Source organism: Podarcis liolepis (genome assembly GCF_965112155.1).
Source record: "Podarcis liolepis genome assembly, chromosome: Z".
In the NCBI taxonomy this organism is placed as follows: domain Eukaryota; kingdom Metazoa; phylum Chordata; class Lepidosauria; order Squamata; family Lacertidae; genus Podarcis; species Podarcis liolepis.
In genome coordinates, this window is record NC_139570.1 from 18,147,571 (window position 1) to 18,172,682 (window position 25,112).

The following is a 25,112-nucleotide window of genomic DNA, read 5'->3' on the forward strand; positions in this document are numbered from 1 at the left end:
TATGGTGTGAATGCAGTGACACCTTAGAGATTCAGTCTGTGTATACACTATACCTTTAAAGCACATTCAAAACACATTCTCTTTCTCAAAGACTTTTGGGCACTATCGTTTGTTAAGTCTTGTTGGGGATTCCTCATAAAATTCCAGGCACTTTTGTTTGTTAAGGATTGCTGGGGATTGTAACTTGGTGAGGGGTAAACTACAATTCCCCGCAATCCTTATCAAACTAAAGTGCCCAGAATTCTTTGAGGAAATTATTTTGCTCTGAAGGAATATTGTATACACAGCCCCATTGCAGAAAGTCAGGGCCAGCTCTGTGATTCTAAGGCTACATCGGCAGCACACCTTTAAAACACTGTTATACCACTGTAACAGTGATGGCTTCCCTCCCCTCAAAGAATCCCAAGAGCTGTCATTTGTTAGGGATGGTGAGAGCCATTAGGACAGTGATGGCCATACTTGGCCCTCCAGCTGTTTTTGGACTACAACTCCCATCCTCCTTAGCTAACAGGACCAGTGGTCAGGGATGATGGGAACTGTAGTTCCAAAACAGCTGGAGGGCTGAGTTTGGCCATCACTTCATTAGGAGATCCCTCTTCCCCTCAAAGAACTAAAATTCACTCTTCCCAAGGAACTCTGAGAACTGTAGCTCTGTGAGGGAAATCGTAGGGGAATTGCAGCTCTGTGAGGGAAATCAGAGGCCCCTTAAACAACTCTCAGCACTCTTAACAAATTACAATCCCCAGAGTGATTTAGAGAAAGCCATGACGGTTGAAATGGTATCACAGTGCTTTAAAGGTGTGGTGCGGATGTGACCAAAATGACAACAGCAACATGAATGCAACGCTGACCGGGAACATCACTGGTGCCAGCTTTTCAACGGGCTGTTTCTACTATGTGTTGATCCCCTCACTCCTGCCCCTTGAGGTTTGGCAGTCAGCTGTGACACATGCCCCTCAATCTAGCCCCAAGTATACTTCCAGTTTCAACTGTTTGCTTCAGTTATCATGTTGGGAAAGAGCTTAAGATAAGGGAGATATTGATTTGCAGGGAAATGGGCTGTGCCTCAGCGGCAGAGCATCTGCTTTGAATGCAAAAGGTCCTGAGTTCAAACCCCAGCATGGGTTGGGAGAGATTCCTGTTTGAAACTCTGGAGAAGACTTATTGATATAGATAGATGGACCAGTTCCTATTTTCCCAGTCCATACTGACTTGAGACTTACAGCAAGACCAGGGTCTCAGTTGCTGAGTTCCAGGAACCACATGTGAGAAGAATGGCCAGTGTCAGCTCCCAGCATCAATGGGTGGCTCTGAGCAGCACCACATAGCTGACTTTAGCTCCCATTTCCCTCGCTCAACCCATGCCAACAATGTAGCATCCTGCAGCAAATCAAAATGGCAGCTAAAATCAACTGTCTGGCTGTGTTCTGAGTAAAGTTTCCTGCAGGCACAACCAAGTAATCTCACCAGGGCCTAGTGACAGAAGTTCCCCACTTTGCTCAGGGCCACCTCAGAACTGAGGCAGTCCATGGTGAGCAGCAAAGAGAAACTTCTGGACCTCTCTCAGGTCTATGTTGTTTCTAAGGTACTCCTCTTTGTCCCCTCTGAGGAAACAGCGCAATTGGCAGGGACAACATAGCATGGCCTTTTCAGCTGCGGCACTGAAACAGGAAAGTACCTTGCCGAGGGTTCTGTTTCTGCCCGCTTTTGAACAAGCTCCCAAAGTGATGTTATTCTGGCAGGGTTTTATTTTCATTTGTTTTAACTACAGCTTATATATAGCAAGGGACGCGGGTGGCGCTGTGGGTTAAACCACAGAGCCTAGGACTTGCCGATCAGAAGGTCAGCGGTTCAAATCCCTGCGACGGGGTGAGCTCCCGTTGCTCGGTCCCTGCTCCTGCCAACCTAGCAGTTCGAAAGCATGTCAAAGTGCAAGTAGATAAATAGGTACACCTCCGGCGGGAAGGTAAACGGCGTTTCCGTGCGCTGCTCTGGTTCTCCAGAAGCGGCTTAGTCATGCTGGCCACATGACCCGGAAGCTGTCTGTGGACAAACGCTGGCTCCCTCGGCCAATAAAGCGAGTTGAGTGCCGCAACCTCAGAGTCGGTCACGACTGGACCTAATGGTCAGGGATCCTATATATAGCAATGTGTTTTATGTACTGGATCAGACCAAAGGCCCATCCTATCCAGAATGAGGACTATAGGAAGCCTGCAAGCAGGAAGTGAACCGCACAAGCGCTCTTGTGCTCGCTCTCCTGCAACAGCTATTCCTCAGTGTATGACTGTCCCCTACAGCAGAGGCAGAATATAGGAATCGGAGCTAGTTAGCCACTGAAAGCCTTATCCTCCATGAATTTGTGTAAACACCTTAAAGCCACATTAGTGGCAATTACCACATCCTTTGGCAGCAAATTCCATTGTGTTTCACTATGCACTTTATGAAGAAGTCTATTACTTTGTGTGTCCTGGATCTTCCAACGTTCCTCTTCCCTGGATGGTCCCAAGTTCTAACAATATGAGAGAGGGAGAAAAGTCTCTACTGTACCCACTTTCTTCACCCCATACATATTCTTCAACTCCGTCATGTCCCCTGTAACCTGCCTTTTTCCCTGAACTAAAAAGCCCAAAATATTGTAAGCTTTACTTCACGTGGGATTGCTGCAGCCCTGTGACCGTTTTACTTGCTCTTTACTGAACCTTTCTCTGCAATTTCTACAACTGAGGTGCAGCAGCCAGAACTCAACACTGTATGTGCAGCTGCACCATAGATTTGTATAACGGTGTTATGTTATTGGCAGTTTTATTTTCCCTCCCTCCCCTAGCGTCTCTTACGATGCTGTTATCGCTGCATATTGAATACAACAATTGGGTTTTCACTCGCTTCATCACACACACACACACACACTCAAATTCTGCAAGCCACCTTGAGCATACTTGTCACAGAAATATATAACATAAATGTTAAAATAAATTAAGTGACAGAACAACCCCATGCATGTCTACTCAGAACCCCACTGAGTTCCATGCGAACTTGCTCTCAGGTAAGTGGGCACAGGTAAGTACGGCAGTGTGATGCAGTTGTCATAATGTCAGGCTAGGACCAGGCAGACCAGGGTTAAAATCCCAACTCATCTACTTATTTATGCATTTGTCGAATTTATATGCCAGCACTTCCTCCAAGGAGCTCAAGGCGGTTAATGGTTAATGGTTCTCCTCCTCCTCAGTTAATCCCCCAAACAACCCTGTGAGGTACCTTAAACTGAGATGCAGTGACTGACCCAAGGTCACCCAATGAGCTTCATGATCATGTGGGATCTCTCTTTCAACCTAATCTACCTCGCAGGATTCTTGTGAGGATAGGGGGGGCACAAGTGAATTAAGTGTGCCAGCTTGAGCTCCTTGTAGAAAAGGTGGCATTAAAAATGCAAATATATATATATATATATATATATATATATATATATATATATATATATATAATTGCATTTTTAATGCCACACACACACACACACACACACACACACACACACACATATATATGCACTCTTTCCTGAGAGCAAATCCTATTAAATTCAGCGGGGATAACCTCCGGGTAGGCATACACGAGATTGCACTGTACATACGTAAGATTGCACACCCCATCGAAAACCCAGCCTATATTCACAGGTATTCCAGTGCTCCCTTTCCTCGCTCCACATTTTATTCCTATGCGTCTTATTCTGACCAATAACAAGAAACTTTTCTGCAAAGTTGCACGATCTTCTACATTAGAAGAAACACACACACATACATGCATGCATGCATGCATGCAAACATACACACACACACACACACACACACACACACACGCAGCCGAGTGCGGTGCGTGCAAGCTAAGCGGCGGAATGTGTTACTTCCCGGGTCGTGTGCAAGGATTACCTCATGCGGCACAATGGCAGACAAACACGTGTTCCCACCTTCGCCCTCCAGCGGCTTCGGAACGCGTCCGTGGGGCACGATCGCCTCGGCGCCACCGCATCCTCCGCGAAAAAGGCTGGTCGCGTGAAGAGGGAAGAGGGCGGAGTTTGTGGCAGAATGTACGCAAGCAACCACCGTGCGATTGGCTTTCGGAGAAAGGATTGTGGGAGTTTAGGGGAAGATGGCCAGGGAGGGGTCTGCGGGGCCGAAGCAACGTGTGAAAGGGAGGGATGGCGAGGAGGAAGCGGGGAGTGAACCGATCGGGACTTCAACACGCCCGCACGCGCAAAAGGGAGGCTCGGAATGTGGAGATCGGTTCTGGCTGCTTCTCTCAAAGTGCGGCAAGCTTTCGGATTCGCAACGAGCCTCTCTCTCTTTCCTTACACGGGTCGCTCAAGCCCCTAAATTATCAAAAGTTCTTGAACGGCCGGGTTAGGCTCTGTTTGTGTCGATCGCTTCTTGGGGAGGCAAAGAGAACAAAAGGATGGTGATTGAACTAGCCAGGGGCTAGTTCTCAGATTGCACGAATCTGAAAATTTGAGGGGTTTGGTGGGAGGAGTAGAAGAATACGAATCGCGCTCCGATTAACCCTAAAATCCACAGCAGGGCGGTGCTTGTATTAGGACCCAGCCAAAATGTCACAAAAACAGTGGCGAGGTTTCGAGCTGTCCAGAGTTCTTCGTCGAGTAGGATGTCTACACGAAGGGAGCAAAGAGAGAATTGTTTCATTTTTAAGGGATTCAGACAAACATACCCGAGCCGGCATTCGATTTGGGAGTCACGGGTACCTTCTTTGCTCAGCGCAGAGTTAAAGGGAAAGTGGGTGGCCTCTGCCTTATTTGTTAATTATCATTTAATTAATATGTTTTTACCTTGCCTTTCAAAACCCCAATGGTCCCCAGCACAACTTGCAATAGACAGCAATAATGCACACACAGAGAGAGTTATATACACAAGCCTCAAACCCACCCAACCCAGCGGTCTTTAGTCCCCTGACTGATAAATGGGACCAGCAGTGCTTCCGCTCTGCAATCCTGGAGCAACTGTCAGTTGGAGCTGAGTGCTATTTGGGAAGGGCAGGGAGGGGGGCGGTGCGGGGAGAGGGACGCAAGCTTCTTGCAACTTCTGCTTCTTAGGAGCCCAGGGTGGTCTCCCCCTTGCCCGTGGTGACTGGTGCCAGCGACAGGCAGAGCTACTCCATTCCGCTTGTAAGCAAGAAGATAGGTGGTGGACTGGCTGAGAGCAGACCAAGGTTGCCCTAGGGCAAGCAGACCCTCCCCTGCCAGGGGACCCTTGTTTCCTTCCTGGAAAGCCGAGTGTGCAGCAGTGGCGTAGCGTGGGGGGTGCCAGGGGTGCCGGCCGCACCGGGCGCAACATCTGGGGGGGGGCGCTCGCTGCCTCCGGAGTCGCGGTAGAGCCTCCGGCGCAGGCTGTAGCAGAGCCCCATGTCTCGTGGAACCGACGAGCTGTGCGCGCGTCCGGGCTGAAGGCGCCGGCAGGCAGCGGCTCTCAGCCACGAGCGTCAGGGCCGCGGAGGACGCGCCAGGCAGCCCCTCCTCACAGCCCCGCCTCCGCTGCTGCTGCTGCAGCTGCTGGGCCATATTGCATTTTCCTCGCCTCTCTGCCCCCCTCCTCTTCCGGGCAAGCGGCGTGGTTTGGGCGGCAGCGCCAGCGGCAACTCACCTCAGATCGGCAGGTTAGGGGTTAGAGGGGGGGGCGCAAATTACTTGCCTTGCCCCGGGTGCTGACAACTCACGCTACGCCGCTGGTGTGCAGCAACATTTACCTGGAGAAGTTCCCTAACGGAATAGAACTGTGTTTCTCAGGGGTCATGCAAGAACAGGTGATGCTCTCAGAGCAGAATATAAAGTTGCCTTTTATTTGCCAGTGAACTGAGATAGGCATAGCTGGCAACTTCTTCCTTCTTCTTCCTGGCAAGGGCCCTTTCGCTTTCAGCAGCTACACAACAGGTGGATATTCCACAGGGCAAGCTTTTCTTCAGCATAAATGTGCATTGATGGAGAAACAGTCCTGTGCTGAATTCCTGGCTGCCATGCAAGGCGATAACTCACCTCTATGGCTGACAACTCATCTTTCTCCATGGGAATGCAGAGCACACACCTTCATACTGGAGTTTCTGTTAATGACTACTTTCCCCTATTAATACATTTGCCAATATCAAAGGTGCATTTTTCATTCCCACGGAGGAGGTGAGTTATCATCTTGTTGATCAGAGTTTAAAGCAGCCCAGATTGCTGGGAAACAATAAAAGGGAGACTTTTTGCTGGTGTACTTTCAACTCCTTTCCTGACAGAGGCTGCAGCAGTAATATGACAGCTGGAAACTCAACCAGTAGTGTTTTATGTGTCTTGGAACTACTGCCACGAGAAGCACAGCCTTTTGGATTTTGGCTTTATAGAGGCACAGAAGCCTCTGTCAGGAAAGGGAGCGTCAACCTCTGCCTCAGACCCATGGCTTTGTTTAGGCAAGTCACTTATCTCTCGACCTTTGCTCCCCCTTCTGCAAAAAGGGAATGAAAGCGACCTGCCTTACAGGGTTCTTGAGAGGACAGCCATGAGAAAAAGAACGCGGGGGGGGGGGGGAGAGAGAAAGGTCCACAAACCCAACAGTACCATGTTGAAATATTTTTTCTACTGTATCAGCATTAGCATGTGTGGTGGGTTATAAGACAGTGGCAAGTTCTGATAGATGGATCCATGGAAGGTTTGTGCATTTATTTAGGACAATCACACACTTCCCTTCACAAACTCTTACCCCAGAGTGATTCCCAGTGCAATTTAAAGCACAATATTATAACTATAATGGCTAATAGTTGTTAGGCATGATTGAAAACTGAACCTCCATTTGCAGTTGCAGTGTACCTCTATATCTGAGATCCTGGGGGCAAATGGAGAGGTACAAAGATTTCCTTGAAAAAAAAATGGCTGGCTACTCTTGGAAACAGGTTGTTAGACTAAAAGAGCCTTGGTCTGATACAACAGGGCTCTTCTTACATTCTTAAAACTGCTACTATAAGAGACTCCACATTTAAAGTGGTGTCCCTTGGAGAATGGAGCAAACTTGTTTTCTCCTGCTCCAGAGGTTAGGACCTGAACTAATGGCTTCAAGTTACAGAAAAAGGAGATTCTGACTTAACATCAGGAGGAAGTTTCTGACGGTAAAAGCAGTTTGGCAGTGGAACAGACTCCCACAAGAAATGGTGGGCTCTCTTCCCTTGGAGGCTTTTAAGCAGAATTTTGATGGCCACCTGTCATGGATGCTTTAGTTGAGATTCCTGGATTGCTGGGGGGTGAACCAGAGGAGCCTCAGGGTTCCTTCCAACTCTAGAAGAAGAAGAAGAAGAGTTTGGATTTGATACCCCGCTTTATCACTACCCTAAGGAGTCTCAAAGCGGCTAACATTCTCCTTTCCCTTCCTCCCCCACAACAAACACTCTGTGAAGTAATTGGGGCTGAGAGACTTCAAAGAAGTGTGACTGGCCCAACGTCACCCAGCAGCTGCATGTGGAGGAGCAGAGACGCGAACCCAGTTCACCAGATTACGAATCTATCGCTCTAAACCACTATATCACACTGGCTCTCCAATTCTATGTTTCTATAGTTAGAGTAGGATGGGGGAATTGTGGCCCTCCAGATGTTTCTGGACTCCCAGTACACCCAATGGTCAGGGGTGGCAGCAGCTGTAGTCCAGCAATATCTGCAGAGCCATAGGTTCCACATCCCTGAATTAGACTATTGGGTAAGAACCTTGAGAAGCCAGGGTTCGAGTTTCCAGCAAGCCGGAAAGCTGTCTGGGTGGCCTTGGGCCAGTCTCTCTTAGCCTCTCCTTGAAGTCCTCTAGTGCCCCCCAAGCCCTGCGAGTAACTGCTCCAATGTCAAATTGCTCCGACCATAAAGGAGCATCTCCTAATATTCAACCAAAACTCACCCTCCTCTTACTTAAGTCTATGCAATTTCTTGCCCTGCCCTCTTGGGCAGCAGAGAGTAATTATCTTCAGATACTTGATAAGAGGAGACTCTCTGGAAAAGACCCTGATGTTGGGAAAGATTGAGGGCACAAGGAGAAGAGGACGACAGAGGACGAGATGGTTGGACAGTGTTCTTGAAGCTACCAACATGAGGTTGACCAAGCTGAAGTGGAAGACAGGAGTGCCTGGCATGCTCTGGTCCATGGGGTCATGAAGAGTTGGACACGACTAAACGGCTAAGCAACGACAACTTGATACTTGAAGACTGCTGTCATGTTGCTGTGGTAATCATTGCCCCCTGACTTCCCAGTCATCTCTTCTCTAGGCTAATCATACCAAACTCTGTTCATCTTTTCTGAAATAACTTGCTTTCCATACTGTTGACCATCTACATTGCTTCCCTCTTAACCTATTCCAATCTGTTTATAAGAACGGAAGAAGAGCCCTGCTGGATTGGCAGGACCTGAGCGCAATTGTGCCCTGTCCCCACTTGTGATTCCCAGCAATGCATATTCAGAGGCATACCAGACCTCTCATCTCTAGAGCAAGCGAACCATTTGGTAACACAGCAGGTCTCAAGCTTGCCCACTTACCTCATTGAGCACCTGGGTTAATAACCTTGTTGCTAGTCACTTGATCAATACAAATGAAAATGCTTTCAGAAGTACATAACAGCAGCTCTGCTGGAGCAGACCAATATCCCCAGCTAATCAGGCATCCTATTTTTACAGTGGCTAACCAGAAACTAAAGTGAAAAGACTGTCAGAAGGACCTGAGTGCAATAGCACTCTCCCTTCCTGTAGTTTCCAGCAAGTGGCATATTCAGAAGCATTGCTGCCTCCAATTGTGGAGGCAGAGCCAAGCCACAGTGGCTAGTGACTATTGACAACCCCATCCTCCATGAATTTGCCCAATTCTTGAGCTGGGGAGCCGGTGTGGTGTAGTGGTTAAGAGCGGTAGACTCATAATCTGGTGAACCGCATTTGCTTCCCCGCTCCTCCACATGCAGCTGCTGGGTGACCTTGGGCTAGTCACACTTCTCTGAAGTCTCTCAGCCCCACTCACCTCACAGAGTGTTTGTTGTGGGGGAGGAAGGGAAAGGAGAATGTTAGCTGCTTTGAGACTCCTTCGGGTAGTGATAAAGCGGGATATCAAATCCAAACTCTTCTACTCTTCTTCTATCCAAATTAGAATCAGAATCATAGTTGGAAGGGACCCTGAGGATCATCTGTTCCAGTGTTTAGCAAACTTGGGTCTCCGTCTGTGGTTGGACTACAACTCCCATCATCCCAGTGGGCAGGGATGGTGGGAGTTGTAGTCCAACCACAACTGGAGACCCAAGTTTGAAAAACACTGATTGAGTCGAACCCCCTGCTACTATACTGTGAATATGCAGCTGCTGCATATGGGGATTGAACCTGCAACCTTGGTGTTATCAGTACTACAGTCTAAACCTACTGACACACACACACACACACACACACACACTGGTGGCCATCACTACATCACCATCTTAATAGTGTGACCCACAGACCTGAACACAATACTCCAAATGAGATCTGAGTAGTGCAGATGGAACATTGAACGCTGCCTTGCGTCAGACCATTGGCTGATGTAGCTCAGCACTCTCTTAGTTGTGGTTCTCCAGGGTTTCAGACAGGAGTCTGCCCCAGATCTACCTGGAGATTCTGGGGATAGAACCGGGGACTTCTTGCACACAGGTGAGCTGCAGCACTTTCACCAAATGCAGGGCCATGGCTACAGGGGTCTAGCCAGGTTTTTTGCCCCAGGTGAAGCTTCCGGAGGAGCCAGGCTCCCAGCCTCTGTGTGTGTGTTTGTGCGTGCACACACACAAATGCGCAATGGGAGGTGTCAAACTGGGTCTTTCACCCGGGTGAAATGAAGTCAAGTTTCGCCCCCTGCCAAATGGAACAAAACAAAGCCTACACTTTTGTCTCCCGTCCCAGAGGTGTGTGATTACTTGGTACAGTAGTGAAACAAACCACTCTGCCAGAAAGCCTCAGACTGCATGTAAAGCAGATTTCTGTTTAGATTTCCTAAAAGCATCATGGGTAGAGTGGGAGGTGATTTGATCAGGACTGCCCTCCCTATACCGATACTAAATTTCAAATCCTAGCCCCTGCCACCTGATATTAGCTGTATTGGGGGAAACATAAAAGACAGAGCAAGAGCTGAGCAACAAATTCTTGCAGGTGCAATTTGCATTGGGGAAGGGGAACTGGTGCAGGGTATGGAATGGAATTGTATCCTCCCAACACACACCCCAGCTGCTTAATCTTTTGCTCCCACAATATGGGCCTGATCCAAACTGGGCTCTGCATAACTTCCTTTACAAGTAGATCAATATTAGAAGACTAGAGTTGAACATTCATGCTGCTTTTTATTTGATTTTACTTGGCTTAATATTTGTATCCCACTTTTCCCAAATGTTGAGCTCAAAGCAGCTCACAATAGTTACAACAGCATTAAAAAATGACTAACACTGTGATCACTGTAATACCAAACAAAGCAGCATATAAATAAAGCAAACAACAGCAACAAATTAATCAAAACTTTGTAAACTAATAATGTTATAGTAATTCAAAATACCAGAAAGAGTTCTGCACACCAGCCCTATGGTGGCTTACTTGTTTGCACCATGAAGTTAGGTCAAGCAGTTATAATCTCAAACTTCTCAGTGCATTTTCACAACACTTTCCTTACTGAAAAAAAAATCCTTTAAAAAAGTGGATTGATTGTACAAGGGTACAAAATCCACTTTAATTATGCAACCTGAATCTGACCATGCACAACTGAATTCTACTCATAAAGTAGCAATAGTCTGGAAGCAGCCAGTCACATGGATCTCCCAGGTAACATGTAGGAACAGTACATCCTATGTTTGCATATATTCATTATTTCTTCTCTTTGCATCTGCCATTTCTGCCTTCCCTCTGTTGACTCCTCCACTGTCAAAATTTCAGTTGCAGAGAATTATACAAAATTGATGACTAGGTGGTACATTCCATATAAACTGCCAACTACAGGTAACTATATACTGGTAATTCTCTGGGTTGGAAATGTGGCCATTGCATAGTGGGGCTTCCTATTACATGTGGTTATCATGCCAAGCTAACAACAAAGCTTTATCGTTGCTTCCCCCTCACAAATAAATTGTCTGACTAGATCAGATTTAAAATCAGACTTGCTGGGGTTGGTGATATCAAAACTTTGGGAGAGCCTGTGGCATTTCCAGTTCTAAATAGACTGGGTGAGAAAGGCCTTTGACTGAGACCCTTGACAGCTGCTGTCAGTCAGTGTGGACTGAACTACAAAGCTTGATAATGCAGTTTCTTATGCTTCCTGTATTAGAACCCATGGGGTATGGTGGTTAGAGCAGGTATGGGGCACCTGTGATCCTCCAGATGTTTAATGCTGCTGGATTTCAACTCCCATCAGTCCTAGCCAGCATGGCCATTGGTCAGGGGTGATCAGAGCTGTAGCTGCATTCAGACAACATCTGGACAGCCATAGGTTCCCTATCCCTGTGCAAGAATGGCCACATCTGCACTATGCAGAATCTTCAACATCAACTTCATTGGACTGGTCATGTGCGGATGCCTGGTTATTGTCTTCCAAAGTAACTACTCTATTCCGAACCTAATAATGGAAAGCGTAATGCTGGTGGTCAACAAAAGAGGTTTAAAGACTGTCTCAAGGCAAATCTAAAAAAATGTAGTATAAACACTGACAACTGGGAAACACTGGCGCTCCAGTTGGAGAACAGACTTTACCAAAGGTGCCATGGGCTTTGAAGACACTTGAACTCAGGAAGCAAGAGAGAAATGTGCTAAGAGGAAGGCACGCTTGGCAAATCCACACCGTGATAAACTCCCGTCTGGAGACCAATGTCCCCACTGTGGAAGGACGTGTGGATCCAGGATTGGCCTCCACAGTCACTTACGGACTCATTGTTAAAACCGTGTTTATGGAAGACAATCTTACTCGGCTACGAGCGATCGCTGAAGAAGAAGAAGAAGAAGAAGAAGAAGAAGAAGAAGAAGAAGAAGAAGAAGAAGCATTTAATGCAGTATCACACCAATTTAAACATTTACAATTTTCCCCAAAGAATCATAGAACTGTACTGTATTTTGTTAAGGGTGCTAAAAATAGATAGGGAGACCTCTTTTCCCCTCACAGAGCTGCAATTCCCAGAGTTCCCTGGGAAGGGGGACTGACTGATAAATCACTTTGGCAGAGGGAGCATATGGCAGAAGGAAGGGCTTTCCACAGTGCAGAGCAGGAGCAAAGAATGTGTGCTTTGGGGTTACTGCCTGTAATATTATATCAGTGTTTCCCGAACTTGGGTCTCCAGCTGCTTTCGACTACAATTCCCATAATCCCTGACCACTGGTCCTACTAGCTAGGGATGATGGGAGTTGTAGTCCAAAAACAGCTGGAGCCCCAAGTTTGGGAAACACTGGATTATATAGAGTGTGGTGCCATGAGTAAAATTCCCCAGTTGATACAAGTCAGGAGTTCCCAAACTATGGTCTGTGGACTGCCAGTGGTCTGCTAGCTTCAATCAGGTGGCTGTGGCATGTCTATATTAAATATTCATACTGGTTTTTAATTGTACTTTAACTACTTTAAAAAAATTATATCTTATTGTATTGTAGTTTGAATTCTATGGAATGCAAATTGTACTACAATGAAATACAAGATAAGAAACGAAAGAAGCAATAAAAGTATTGTTTAAAACTATACAGCATTTAGCACAGCTACTACAGGCAGAAAACTCACTGAAGTGGTCCAAGACCCTCAGCAATTTTCAAGCAGTCTGTTAAGAAATAGATGGGAAGCCACTGGTGTAAGCGATCTTATTATTTACTGTTATAACAGTAAGTGCATTTTAAGTTCTTAGGAATTTTCAGACCTCAGACACAGGGGCTGTGGCAGAAGAGGGTGGGGACCTTAGGAATGAATGAGACAACCCCCCCTCCTTTTTTAACACAGTTCCCTCAACTTGCCAGATTGCTGCTTTGTTCCAAAGCACACACAGGATGGCTTTCGTAAAAGAGAAAACGGAGCTTGCTAAACTACTCCAGCAGGAACGTCAAACTCTCCAATAATTCAAAGTTTCCTGGTCCAGAGTTTTACAGCAACAAGGATTTACTTGCAGCTAAATCTGGAGCACCCTCCAAATATGTTGCAAACAGCTCTCCACCACCACCACCTTCAGCTATAACCAGCCGTAACAAGCAGAACATCCTCCCCATGTGGTAATGTGGCCATAAAACACACACACACACAACCCCCCTTTTTTCAGAGGCTGCATTTCAGGAATCCAGGACCAAGGGTCACAAAAAGCTTCCCTAGCATACAGCAAAGAGAAGGTAAGAGGCCACAATTCACTAAGGGAACTTCTCCTGTGCAAGCCTCATTGGTATGGCTGGGAGCACATGGGGGCACCACAGAATGTTGGGGAAGGGCTGTAGCTCAGCGGTAGAGCATCTGCTATGCATGCAGAAGGCCACAGGTTCAATCACCAACATCTGCAGGTAGGGCTGGGGATGTCCTCCACCTGACACCTCAGACAGCCAACTGCCAGGCGGTGCTGATGCACCAATGGGCTAATCCGGTATAAGACAGCTTCCTATGACAAAGCCATAAATGGTTCTTCCCTGCTTTGTCCTGTCTCCACCTGTCTGGCTACCCTGGCCAAGCCTCCACACAACCTGTTTTTCCTTCCTTCCTTGCCATATTTCCTGACCCATCCTGCTGAATTTCAGCGGCACTGTCTGTGGTTTCAAGCTGCTGCAGAGACTCCGGCGGTCAGAAAGGGTTGAGCAACCTTGCAGAGCAGAGCACCCATCATTTTATCACTCTTTTTTTACTCAAACCTTGAATCAGCTTTGGTGGCCCAACCTCAGTTCCGGGTGGAGTAGGAAGGAGCAAGCGCTTTTGTAAAGCCAGGACTCCTGGACTCTTCCTTGAGAAATGTGGAACAGCAGAACACCTCCTATAAGCAAAGTTTTCTCTCTCTTGCTACTCAATTCCTAATCCTAGCCTCTTTCTCTACCAACACCAACAAAAGGGCTCTCACGGGAGCAACCCTCACTTTCACGGCTTACAAGTCTGGAGGTGGCATTTTTAGGCAAGGCTGAAATTACCTAATGAACTGGTGATTCGCCTAAACGAAAAAAAAAAAGATTAAGAAATGTTTGAGTTAAAAGTGGCTCCTGGGTCTGAGAAGGCTGAAGTCTACTGACCCGGAGAAGCCCAAGGCTCCTTTCCCATGTTTTGCACTTCCATCGCAGAAAGCAGGTTGTGGGAAATAGGTTGTGGGAAAGGGACGGCTACCCACATGTCGAACGTCACATGGTATGACAGCACACACGTGCATTTGGCATACCTGCAAGGGAAGCCTCGGTCAAACTAGAGTTACGCGGCTACAGCAAATTGCACTCGTGACTGTCAACTGCCCCCACCCCGCCAAACATTCGTTACCACAGCGGGCAAAGTCGCCTTTAACTATGCTCCCGCAAATGCTTTGCAGACGTGCGCGGTGTTATGACACAAAGTGGGGACACAGAGAATAGAGATAGGTGTACCTAGTTTCGTGGCTAGGGAACGCATTCATTTTTCTTGTGGGTCCTGTGAAAGAAGCCGCGGCTCGAACATTACTGCGTCCCCACTTCAGACGTTCAGTGAGGCTGGACGAACGGGGGTGACGAAGGGGGCATCCTGCAAAAAAAAAAACAACCTATCCTCGACGGCACGAAATCACTGACGATTTATACATGCGAGTTGCCCGCACGCTACTGCCTGCAAGGAAGCGCTTTTCTTTCCAGGTAAACGACACGTGTGTAATGTGTGAAGCGGCTGTGCATGGCCTAGAGGGAAGGATTGGGGGGTGATTTGGCTTGCATTTCTCTCCAGGAGACGGCGAGGAGGAGTCCGCCGCCTAAGGGCGTGAGCGCGGCGTTTGTTTGTGTTTTTCTAAACGGCCGCTTCTGACCCTGGTGGAAACCGGACTCCGGAGCGGCTCCGGCACACGCGTTTCTCCCCTTGAGTAAAGGCCGTCTTGGTTGCGAATCTGCCCGACGTGTAGTCGGGGAAGAGGGTGGAGGGTATCCGGGTGAGCACGCAGCGAGGGAGGGCGGCAAACCAAAGAACGGGAAGCGACTCCCTTTCTTTTCTTTGCAAATTTTTTTTGGGCTGTGGCTGCTTTCTCCCTCTAAACCCCGCCGCCGCCGCCGCCAATCTGCTCCGCGAAGCTGGTAGGGGACGCGCGCTTTGCTTCTGCAAAGTAGGCCAGGCAGGCTCTGCTGCGGCCGCTCCGCTCGCCTTTGCCGCAAGTGAACCCTCCCCCGGCACCACCCGCCCTGCAAGGTGGGGAGGCGGCGGGCCTTGTGAGTGTGTCGGAGCCGGAGAAACATATAGCGAGGGGCTGGCATTAGCAGATCGAGCGGTCGCAGGGAAGGAGGGAGGTTCCGCAACTAACTACTCCATCCTCCGGCTCTGCTTGCAAAAGCTGCGTGTTTATTTCACTTTTCTTTTTCTCCGCCAGAATGTGCATTCCTCTCTGCGCCCCTCGGAATCATTGTGTAGCACGCCGGAGAAAGCGGAGGCTTTTCTTTCCACATGTGACGCTAAGAACCGCGTGGCCGTGCTTCTCCCTTGGTTATTTATTTATTTATTTGATCAGTGCTTGCCAGGGGCAGGGCGCTGGAGTACATTTAAAAGAAGGAGGCAGAAACATTTAAATGCGCGGTAAAACAACGATCCATATCGCTGGTGTTCTTCCGTGCAGCATGTATGATGGTTAGAGGAACAGAATAGGACCTGGGAGAGCAGAGCTCAACTTCTCCACTCAGCCGTGAAGCTCACTAGGTACCATCCATCTTTCAACCTAAGCCCACCTCACAGGGTTGTTGTGAGGGTAAACTGAGGATGGAGAGAACCACCTGGAGCTCCTTGAAGGAAAGGTGGGATGTAAATGTAATTATAAAGAGAATAAAATTGTCAAAAAAAGAGAGAAGGGTCAGGGAGTCCCACACCTACCAGGAAAATATACCATTCTTAATTTTCTGGGGATGCTTAGTGAACTAACTAAGCTGTCAAAAAAAAAAAATCCTTCCAGTAGCACCTTAAAGACCAACTAAGTCAGTTCTTGGTATGAGCTTTCGTGTGCATGCACACTTCTTCAGATACACTGAATACCATCAACTGGTATTCAGAGGCATAACACCTCTGACAGTGGAGGTAGACTATAGCCATCGTGGCTAGTAGCTGTGGATATAGTATGCCTTATTATATGGAATAGTAGCCTTATTCTAGTTGAATACAGGGTGTATCTGAAGAAGTGTGCATGCACACGAAAGCTCATACCAAGAACTAACTTAGTTGGTCTCTAAGGTGCTACTGGAAGGAAGGAATTTTTTTTATTTTGACTATGGCAGACCAACACGGCTACCTATCTGTAACTGTAACTAAGCTGTGTGCACATTGGAGGAGGGGTTCTTAAACTGTGGTCTAAGGACCACCATTGGTCCACAAGCTGCATTCAGGTGGCCGGTGGCATTTCCACATTAAATGCTCATATTGATTTCTAATTGCATCTTTGTGGCTTTTTTATTTCTTATATTGTATTTTATTTTATTTTAGAATTTGAATTCTATGGAATGAGGATCATAATGCAAAAAAGCCCCCACAAAACAATAAAAATACAATAGAAAACCATGCAGCATGTTAGCACGACACATTACAATTGTGACAACAGGCAGGGAAAAAAATCATCAAGACTTATCAAGTGGTTCATGGAAAGGGGAGATTGGGAACTAATAACATTGGAGCATTTGGGGAACACTTCTGATTCACGCATGTATCCCTGTTGCACATTGGTTGCTGTGCCTTCACACATATAATTTGTGGGATTGTCTGTAGGAGGTGGTGTTGGCTACTGGTTTCGCCCTCCAGATGTGGATGGACTCCAGCTCCCCTTCAACCCTGATCGTTGGCTCTGTTGACTTGGTGTGATGGAAGTTGGGTCCAGTAACACCTGAACTCTAGCATAGTAACATTCCTGACAAATGGCCACCCAGCCTTCACCAAGGGGCCCCATCACCTTCCAAAGCAAGTTGTTCCACAGCCTCCTAATGCAGAGATGGGGAAGCTCAGGCTCATGGGCCAGATGTGTCCGTTCCTGGTCTTTCTGGCCCTTGGGACTCTCCCAAGGCCACACACTCTCTCCAGTGACACCCATTAGTACACTCCATTTTATTCCTTAGGTAGTTTTGCAAGGGCTGGAATGTGTCTCTGAACCCTGATAATATATGTGCCTAGATGAAGGACTACTGCAGAAAGGCAAAATTTTGTATGCGTGCTCTGCCTGCTTTTTCTTATGGTCCCACCCACCACTGTCATGTGGTCCTTGGAGGGTTGCCCAGAAGGGAATGCAGCTCTCAGTGCCATGCTCATGTTGAACTAAAATGTGCAAGAAGCTAAGCAGGGTGAGGCCTGGTTAGTACTTGGATGGGAGACTGCTTGGGAATACTGGGTGCTGTAGGCTTTCTAAGGGAGTCTTTGGTGAGAAGGGTCAGTGCATCTGGCTGTTGGCCAGACGTTTGTTGGTTTGAGCCAACAAGGCAGCTGTGGGCAGTATTCATGCATTGCAGGGCTTTGGATTAGATGACCCTCGTGGTCTCTTCCAGCACTATGATTCTATGAATCCCTATGAGTTTCCACCCATTGTTTCTAGTCCCATCCTCTGCTGCAATTGAAACCAAATCCTCCTCCATTTCCCACATGACATACCTCTTTCAACCATTCCTTATAGGGCTTGGCTTCCAGACCACCTCGCCATCCTAGCTGCCTTCCTGTTGACAAATGCTCCCATCCTTAAAATGTGTTGACCAGAAGTGGATGCAATACTCCCACCTGCAGTCTGACGAGCGCAGACTTAATTCATGAAGCCTCTGCCTACAAGTGCAGCTTCACCCTCTGCTAAAGATGCCACGTTACTTTCCAGTGAATGCAAGAGCAGAGAATCTCATTTCCCACTCACTCTCTGCCTTTCGCCTGCCCTGAATATCCACTGTTGTACTGCAATAATGATGGACAGCAGGCCAGTGATGTGCATCAGGTAGAATATCTCTCCTTGCAGGTGACGTAAAAAGTGCAAGAAAATGTCCCGGTTATTTGCTGTGCGCTGATTGTCTGGCTTGAATAAGCTATTTAGAATGTGATTCTGATTTTGTATTTTTTAAATTACACAAATCAGGCAGATCTTATACATATCCTTTAGGTAGCTTTTATATATGTTCTTTAAAAGCTTCAAATTCTTTGCGCGCTCTCTCTCTCTCCCCACTTCTCTGCATTTGTTTGCAGAAGGGACCCCTGACCATTAGGTCCAGTCGTGGCCGACTCTGGGGTTGTGGCACTCATCTCGCTTTACTGGCCGAGGGAGCCGGCGTACAGCTTCCGGGTCATGTGGCCAGCATGACTAAGCTCTGGTTATTTGTCTCCAATAGCAAGTTCTGAGACCTCTCATTCTAGAAACCAGGCAACTTAAGACTGGGGGAGCTGAGGGGAGCTGCTTCACATGTTCTCTCTTATCTACCTGGAACATATTTCTTTGTATAAAATATGGTGCATTTGGTGTGAATTGGATCACATGGGAAGTACATGAAAGGCCCATTTTGGTCCAGCACTCTGTTCTCACAGTGGCCAACCAGATGCCTAATGGGAAACCAGCCAGAAGGAACTGCGCTCCACCGCAGTCTTCCATGCTTGCAGATCCCAGAACCTGGTATTCAGATGTATAATGCCTCCAAACACTGGGAAAGGGCACTTTCACACATAGGTGTGCAAACACTTCACTTGCCATTTGGGAAAAGTCTTAGCTCACTGGCAGGGTATATGCTTTGCATGCAGAAGGCCCCAGTTCAATTGCTAATACCTTGCATTGCAGATCTTGCCCCTAGCAGGTGGCTGGACTAAACCTTGGAGAGCCTTCCCGGTGTTATAGTTCTCTCAAGTAAAAATATTTGCATGTGATAGTTGTCAGTCCAATTGTGTGGGGGAAGGTGTGAACCCCGAGCATAGCTGTCAACTTTCAGATTTGAAAATAAGCGATCAGCAGCCTCACCTGTCCCGGGGACAGTCTACAGGATATCTAACAATCTGGGATAGCAGCTGGAAGCAGCAGGAGCGGCGCTGGAATAAGGGAATTTCCTGCAAAAAAAGGGAAGGTTGACAGCTATGACCCTGAGCCTACTAGTTCATTTAACATTCATTCTGTGCCTGCTGCAATTATCTGTCCCCGTTGGAGAGGGGCTCATAATCTGTGCTTGACCTGGTCTTTAGCTGAACTGGGGGTGGGGTGGGAATGCAGCCCTATAATATTTTTTTAAGGCTTGGCCACGGTGGAGATAGAAGAAGAAATGAGGGAGGGAAATCCTATTTCTGAATGTTTGCAAAATGCATTTCCCTCTCTCCATTTCGTAACCACGGTTCCACCTCCTTCCAAATCAGGAGGTTTGAGAAGAGGTGGGTTTCCAGTTGAGAAACAGCGTCATCTGCACAGGCTTGCGTTGCAGCAGCACTCTTAGGCTATGTACACATTGCCGTTTACTCTGGCTGCCACCACTGGTTTCTGAAACCAAGCGCACATGATGTTTGCCACAATCCATCTGCATCCTGTATCTTCTTGAGAAATATTGCTATTTGATACATTTCAAAAAGCCATTATACATGCACAAATGGCAGTGCATGTGCAGTTGACAGCTTCATTGAATAGGACTTTGGAGGTTTGGGATAACAAATCAGGTAATATGTGGGGGGGAAGCAGGTAATGGTGTGTACAGCAACATAAAACACAGCTTGAAACACAGTGTGTGTATGTGTGTGGGAAAATACCTTCCTGTATTTTAAGCTGCTAATGTGTACATGTCATTAGATACTAGACCTGGGATGTGACCCTTCATGTTGCTAGATTGCATACTGCATCATTCCTGGTCATGGGCCATGCTTGCTGGGGGTGGGGTGGGAACTGGGAGTTCAGCAACACTTGGAGAGCCACAACTTCTTCACTCTTCTAAGCAGATCGATCCAGATGTTTGGTTCAAAACCTCGGTCCTTTTAAAGCATGATCACCTTCCTTACGCTTTCCAGAATGCCGCAAATGCACACCTGCATAACTCACTGAAATTTAAGTCAGCATCAAAATAAAACATAAACATCTGTCTGAAAGCCTGTGTTAGTTATTAAAAGCTCATGTTCTGCCGTAATAAAGGTTTCTAAATTTAACAGTCCTTGTAGGAGACAATATGCATGTCATTTGGGGTGTCCTGGAACTTATTGCAGAGAAGCTGAATCTGTCTTCTTGCATCTGTCTTCTCAGAAGACGATATAAGACAAACCTTTCTGTCTGAAGTAACTTTTGCAGAAAGGTAGTTTGAGGAACTGAGGCAAACAGTGGTGGTAGGTAATAAGTTTTACACCTAATAGGCAAAATAAAAACCAATGAATCTCCAGGTCCAGATGGTATCCACCTGAGAGTTCTCAAATAACTCAAAGGTGAAATTACTGGTCTTTCAAAAAGAATATGTAACTTATCCCTAGTGTCAGCTTTCATATCTAAGGACTAAAAAGTAGCCAATGCAATACCAATTTTTGAAAAAGGGATCCAGGAGGAATTCTGGAAATTATAGGTTAGTTAATGTATTTTGCTGACGGACAGTGTTGTTAAAGATAAAATAGCACTGTGTACGGTGTTGTTGAAGCAGAACAAGCATGGCTGCTGCCAGGGGAAGTCCTGTCTCATAACCTATAGAGAGTGTCAGCAAGCATACTGATAGAGGTGATGTGGCTGATGTGTTGGACTTCTAAAAAGCTTCCAGCGAAGTACCTTAACAAAAACTGAGTAAACTTAGCAATCATGGAATGAGAGGTGAGGTATTGATCAGGAACTGTTTAAGTAACAGAAAGTAGAGCATAGGAGCAAATGATGATGATGGCAGGATGTAGAAAATGGAGCCCACCAAGGATTGATACAGGGACCTGTGCCTATTTTATTTTACTTTTTACTTCCCTGGATGTTGTTGTTTAGTCGTTTAGTCGTGTCCGACTCTTCGTGACCCCATGGACCAGAGCACGCCAGGCACTCCTGTCTTCCACTGCCTCCCGCAGTTTGGTCAAACTCATGCTCGTAGCTTCGAGAACACTGTCCAACTATCTCGTCCTCTGTCGTCCCCTTCTCCTTGTGCCCTCCATCTTTCCCAACATCAGGGTCTTTTCCAGGGAGTCTTCTCTTCTCATGAGGTGGCCAAAGTATTGGAGCCTCAACTTCAGGATCTGTCCTTCCAGTGAGCACTCAGGGCTGATTTCCTTAAGAATGGAGAGGTTTGATCTTCTTGCAGTCCATGGGACTCTCAAGAGTCTCCTCCAGCACCATAATTCAAAAGCATCACTTCTTTGGCGTTGCTGTGGCGAAGGGGCTTGAATAACTCAGAGAAGCTATGAACTATGCCGAGCAGGGCACCCAAAATGAACAGGTCATAGTGGAGAGTTTTGACCAAATATGATCCACCTGGAGCAGGAACCGGCAACCCACTCCAGTTTCCCTGCCAAGAAAACTCCATGGACAAAGACAACATCCCTGGAAACTCCACTCAAATACATTATGAAAAGCAGTATTCTCATACATGCACCTCAATTTTTAACTATACATCTGTGAAACACATTCTTATTAAGTAGTCCACAAGTTAGTAGAAACCTTTGGAACTAGTCTTTGGTTTTCTGGAGAGGACCGGTGCTTTTTAACTTGTTCATAAATGATATAGAGTTAGGGATGAACAGTAAGGTAGCCAAGTTTGCTTATGATACGGAGCTGTTCAGGGTCATTAATAAGGGATTGCGAAGATCTCCTAAAATATATCTCCAAATTGAGCAAATTGACAGTTAAAATTGTTGGTTCAAGTTAAAAAATAGGTATATAGAAAGCATAATTCCCTGGATACCAAGATCTAAGTTGGAGGCAAGTACTCTTTGATGAGAGAACCCCAGCAGAGATTTAAAATCACAAAAAATGCACCAAAGTAAAGCATGGATATATGGGCTGTTAGACCTTTAAAATAAGCCCTTCCAAGTTCCTTCCAAAGCTTCCCACTTCCCCTAGCATAGAAAAGGACTATTCATTTTGTAAGCTAAAAATGGTTTACTTACACACTCTCAAAAGCTCAGGTTCATGTGCTTTACCATATAGCATTCAGAAAAGGTTGCACAGGCAGTAAAAGTTTAGTTGCAAAGCAGTGAAAGTCCCTAAATTATTGGTATAGGAGCTCGACAGAGGCTTGTAATAGCCGTGTGATCTGAGCTTCTGCAGCGAGCTCAGACTTCCTCACACAATGAGCTTCTCTGGTAGACTCAATGGGAACAATGGTTGTCTACCTAGTTCAGGCATAGGCCATAGCTGTCAACGTATCCCTTTTTTAAAGGGAAATTCCCTTATTCCAAATAGGATTCCTCTCAAGAAAAGGGAAAAGTTGACAGCTATGGCATAGGCAGACTTCGTCTTCCAGATGTTTTGGGACTACAACTCCCATCATCCCCAACCACTGGTCCTGTTAGCTAGGGATGATGGGAGTTGTAGTCTCAAAACATCTGGAGGGCCGAGTTTGCCTATGCCTGACCTGTTCCTCCCAAGGTGAGCTAAGCCTGTAAGGATAGCTTGCAGTATGGTATTAACCCCTTCATGCAATTAAGTAGACTTAAGCAGGTTGGTTATATAAGGCTGGTTATCCCACAGAAATGGCTAATGTAGTTCAGGGTAAACAAGTGTAAAGTGCTTCAAGTCAGGACAAATAATCTTAAGTTCACATATACATATGCTCATGGGGTCTAAACTGGTGGTGATTGACAAGGAGGAGCAAGTCTTTGAGGTTGTAGTAGATAGCTCGCTGAAAATGTCGACCCAGTTTTCAGCAGCTGTGAAAAAGGCAAATGTGCTCTGTCAAGAAATCCTTCTTTGTTGTCTGTGCTGAATCTCCCAACATTCAGCTTCATTGGGTGGGCCCTAGTATTACGAGAGGGAGGCAAGTTCCTTTCTGTCCACTATCTCCATTCCATGCTTAATTATATATACCTTTTATCCCGTTTGCCCCTTGCCTTTGCTCTAGCTCCTTAATCATTTTGCTTGCACTTTTCCAGCTCTGTGATATCCTTCTTGAGGTGCCGTGACCAGAACTCTGCACAGTATCCCAAGTGCAATTACACCGTAGATTTGTATCAATAAATGGATATTGGTGGCTGTGTTGGTGGCTCCTTTCCTAATGATTCCCTGCATGGAGTTTGCTTTTATGCTGCATTTGGTTGTTTTTATAAAAAAATTCCTTCCAGTAGCACCTTAAAGACCAACTAAGTTAGTTCTTGGTATGAGCTTTCGTGTGCATGCACACTTCTTCAGATACTTCAGATATCTGTAACTTGGTTGTTTTTGTTTGCCATTGTTGGGGCAATGGGGAGTTTAAAACAAAAAGAAAAAAGGAGCAGCAGGTAGGAAGGGGCAAGTCCTCGTTTGAACAAACATCTCCCAGTGGACTTGATATTGGCAATCCACAGGGGTAACTATGCATTCCTAGGCAGATATCTAGAGAGCCAGTGTGGTGTAGTGGTTAAGAGAGGTAGACTCGTAATCTGGGGAACCGGGTTTGCTTCCCCGCTCCTCCACATGCAGCTGCTGGGTGACCTTGGGCTAGTCACACTTCTCTGAAGTCTCTCAGCCCCACTCACCTCACAGAGTGTTTGTTGTGGGGGAGGAAGGGAAAGGAGAATGTTAGCTGCTTTGAGACTCCTTCGGGTAGTGATAAAGCGGGATATCAAATCCAAATCCAAACATCTTGCCTTCTTTCAAAAATGGGAACTTGAGAGGATGGAAACTATATTTAGCAAGTCTGTCGCATGGCTCCCACAGGAGGTAGTGATGGCCCAACTTGGGATTAGGCAAATTCATGGAGAAGACCGTTAATGGGTACTAGCCATGATGGCTCTTCTCTGCTCCCATGATCAGAAACAGAAATGCATCTGAATGCCAGTTGCTGGAAACTGCAGGAGGTGAAAGTGCTACTGTGCTCATGTCCTGCTTGCAAACTTCCGACAGGCATCTGCTTGGACACTATGAGAACAAGATGGTAGCCTAGGTGGGTCACTGGTCTGATCATGCAAGTTTTTAAATATGCAAATAGCAGCCTCCAGACAATGGGAATTGGAGAAGAGTAGGATCCTACCGTCCCCTGTGTGGTCCTGTTAAAAAAAAAAAAGGTGTATTCCTGAAACTATTCGCATTGAGATAAAAGCTTCCATTGGTACAAAGAGCAGCTCACATCCCATGCAACCAATAGCTTCTGGCAGGTGATTTCCATTGGGACCCTGGGGGTGTGTAGGGTTAATCTTCCTCTCCAGGTCCTAAATCATGGGTAGGCAACCTAAGGCCCGGGGGCTGGATGCGGCCCAATCGCCTTCTAAATCTGGCCCACGGATGGTCTGGGAATCAGCATGTTTTTACATGAGTAGAATGTGTCCTTTTATTTAAAATGCATCTCTGGGTTATTTGTGGGGTGTAGGAATTCGTTCTCCTCCCCACAAAAAATATAGTCCAGCCCCCCACAAAGTCTAGTGACAGTGGACCAGTCCCCTGCTGAAAAAGTTTCCTGACTCCTGTCCTAAATGCTACAGGGATTAACTTGGTCATGTGAATCATGTAACTCTGGGCAGCAGACAAATGTGGACATGCCCTAACATCCTTTCGTGCAACACCCTTGCTGTGTCCCTAACCTCCCTTGTGTGTAGCAAGAAAGGTCTGCTGGGCTTTTTTAGAACTTCTGTTTTCTTGAACATAGAACATCTCACATTGAGGACTCTGATATACCTTTCCCACTTAACATTGGGCACACCGCACCTTGGGAGTGGGGCTGCCATGCAAACCCCTGCTTTTGCCCTTGGATACAGAGTTTGAGAGTTCAGGCAAATACCTGAACACTCCTTATCTCTATAGCAGGCTGTTCATATGTTGCAGCAGGGGCAATGGAAACAAGTAGCGTGACAGTGCTGATCTGCAAAATATGCTTTCAGTCTTTAGAGCCAACACAGGAACAATTTGCCAT

The 25,112-nt window shown here is 46.7% G+C and overlaps 1 protein-coding gene and 1 long non-coding RNA gene across 3 annotated transcripts in view; one reads left to right on the forward strand and one right to left on the reverse strand.

The window, feature by feature from the left end:
* Positions 1–4,341, reverse strand: part of BCORL1 (BCL6 corepressor like 1) — a 46,536-nt gene extending 42,195 nt beyond the window's left edge. The window contains exon 1 of one of the 2 annotated variants that reach the window (XM_083484609.1): positions 3,921–4,341. The gene's annotated coding sequence lies outside the window, so the exon portion shown is untranslated. The remainder of the gene's footprint in view (positions 1–3,920) is intronic. The other variant, XM_083484600.1, reaches the window with a different exon arrangement.
* A 7,280-nt stretch (positions 4,342–11,621) lies between these two features.
* Positions 11,622–19,347, forward strand: LOC310698101. The gene is made up of 3 exons (XR_014521304.1): positions 11,622–14,801; positions 15,521–15,938; positions 17,789–19,347. It is a non-coding gene; the product is annotated as an uncharacterized lncRNA (long non-coding RNA).
* Positions 19,348–25,112: the final 5,765 nt, after the last annotated feature.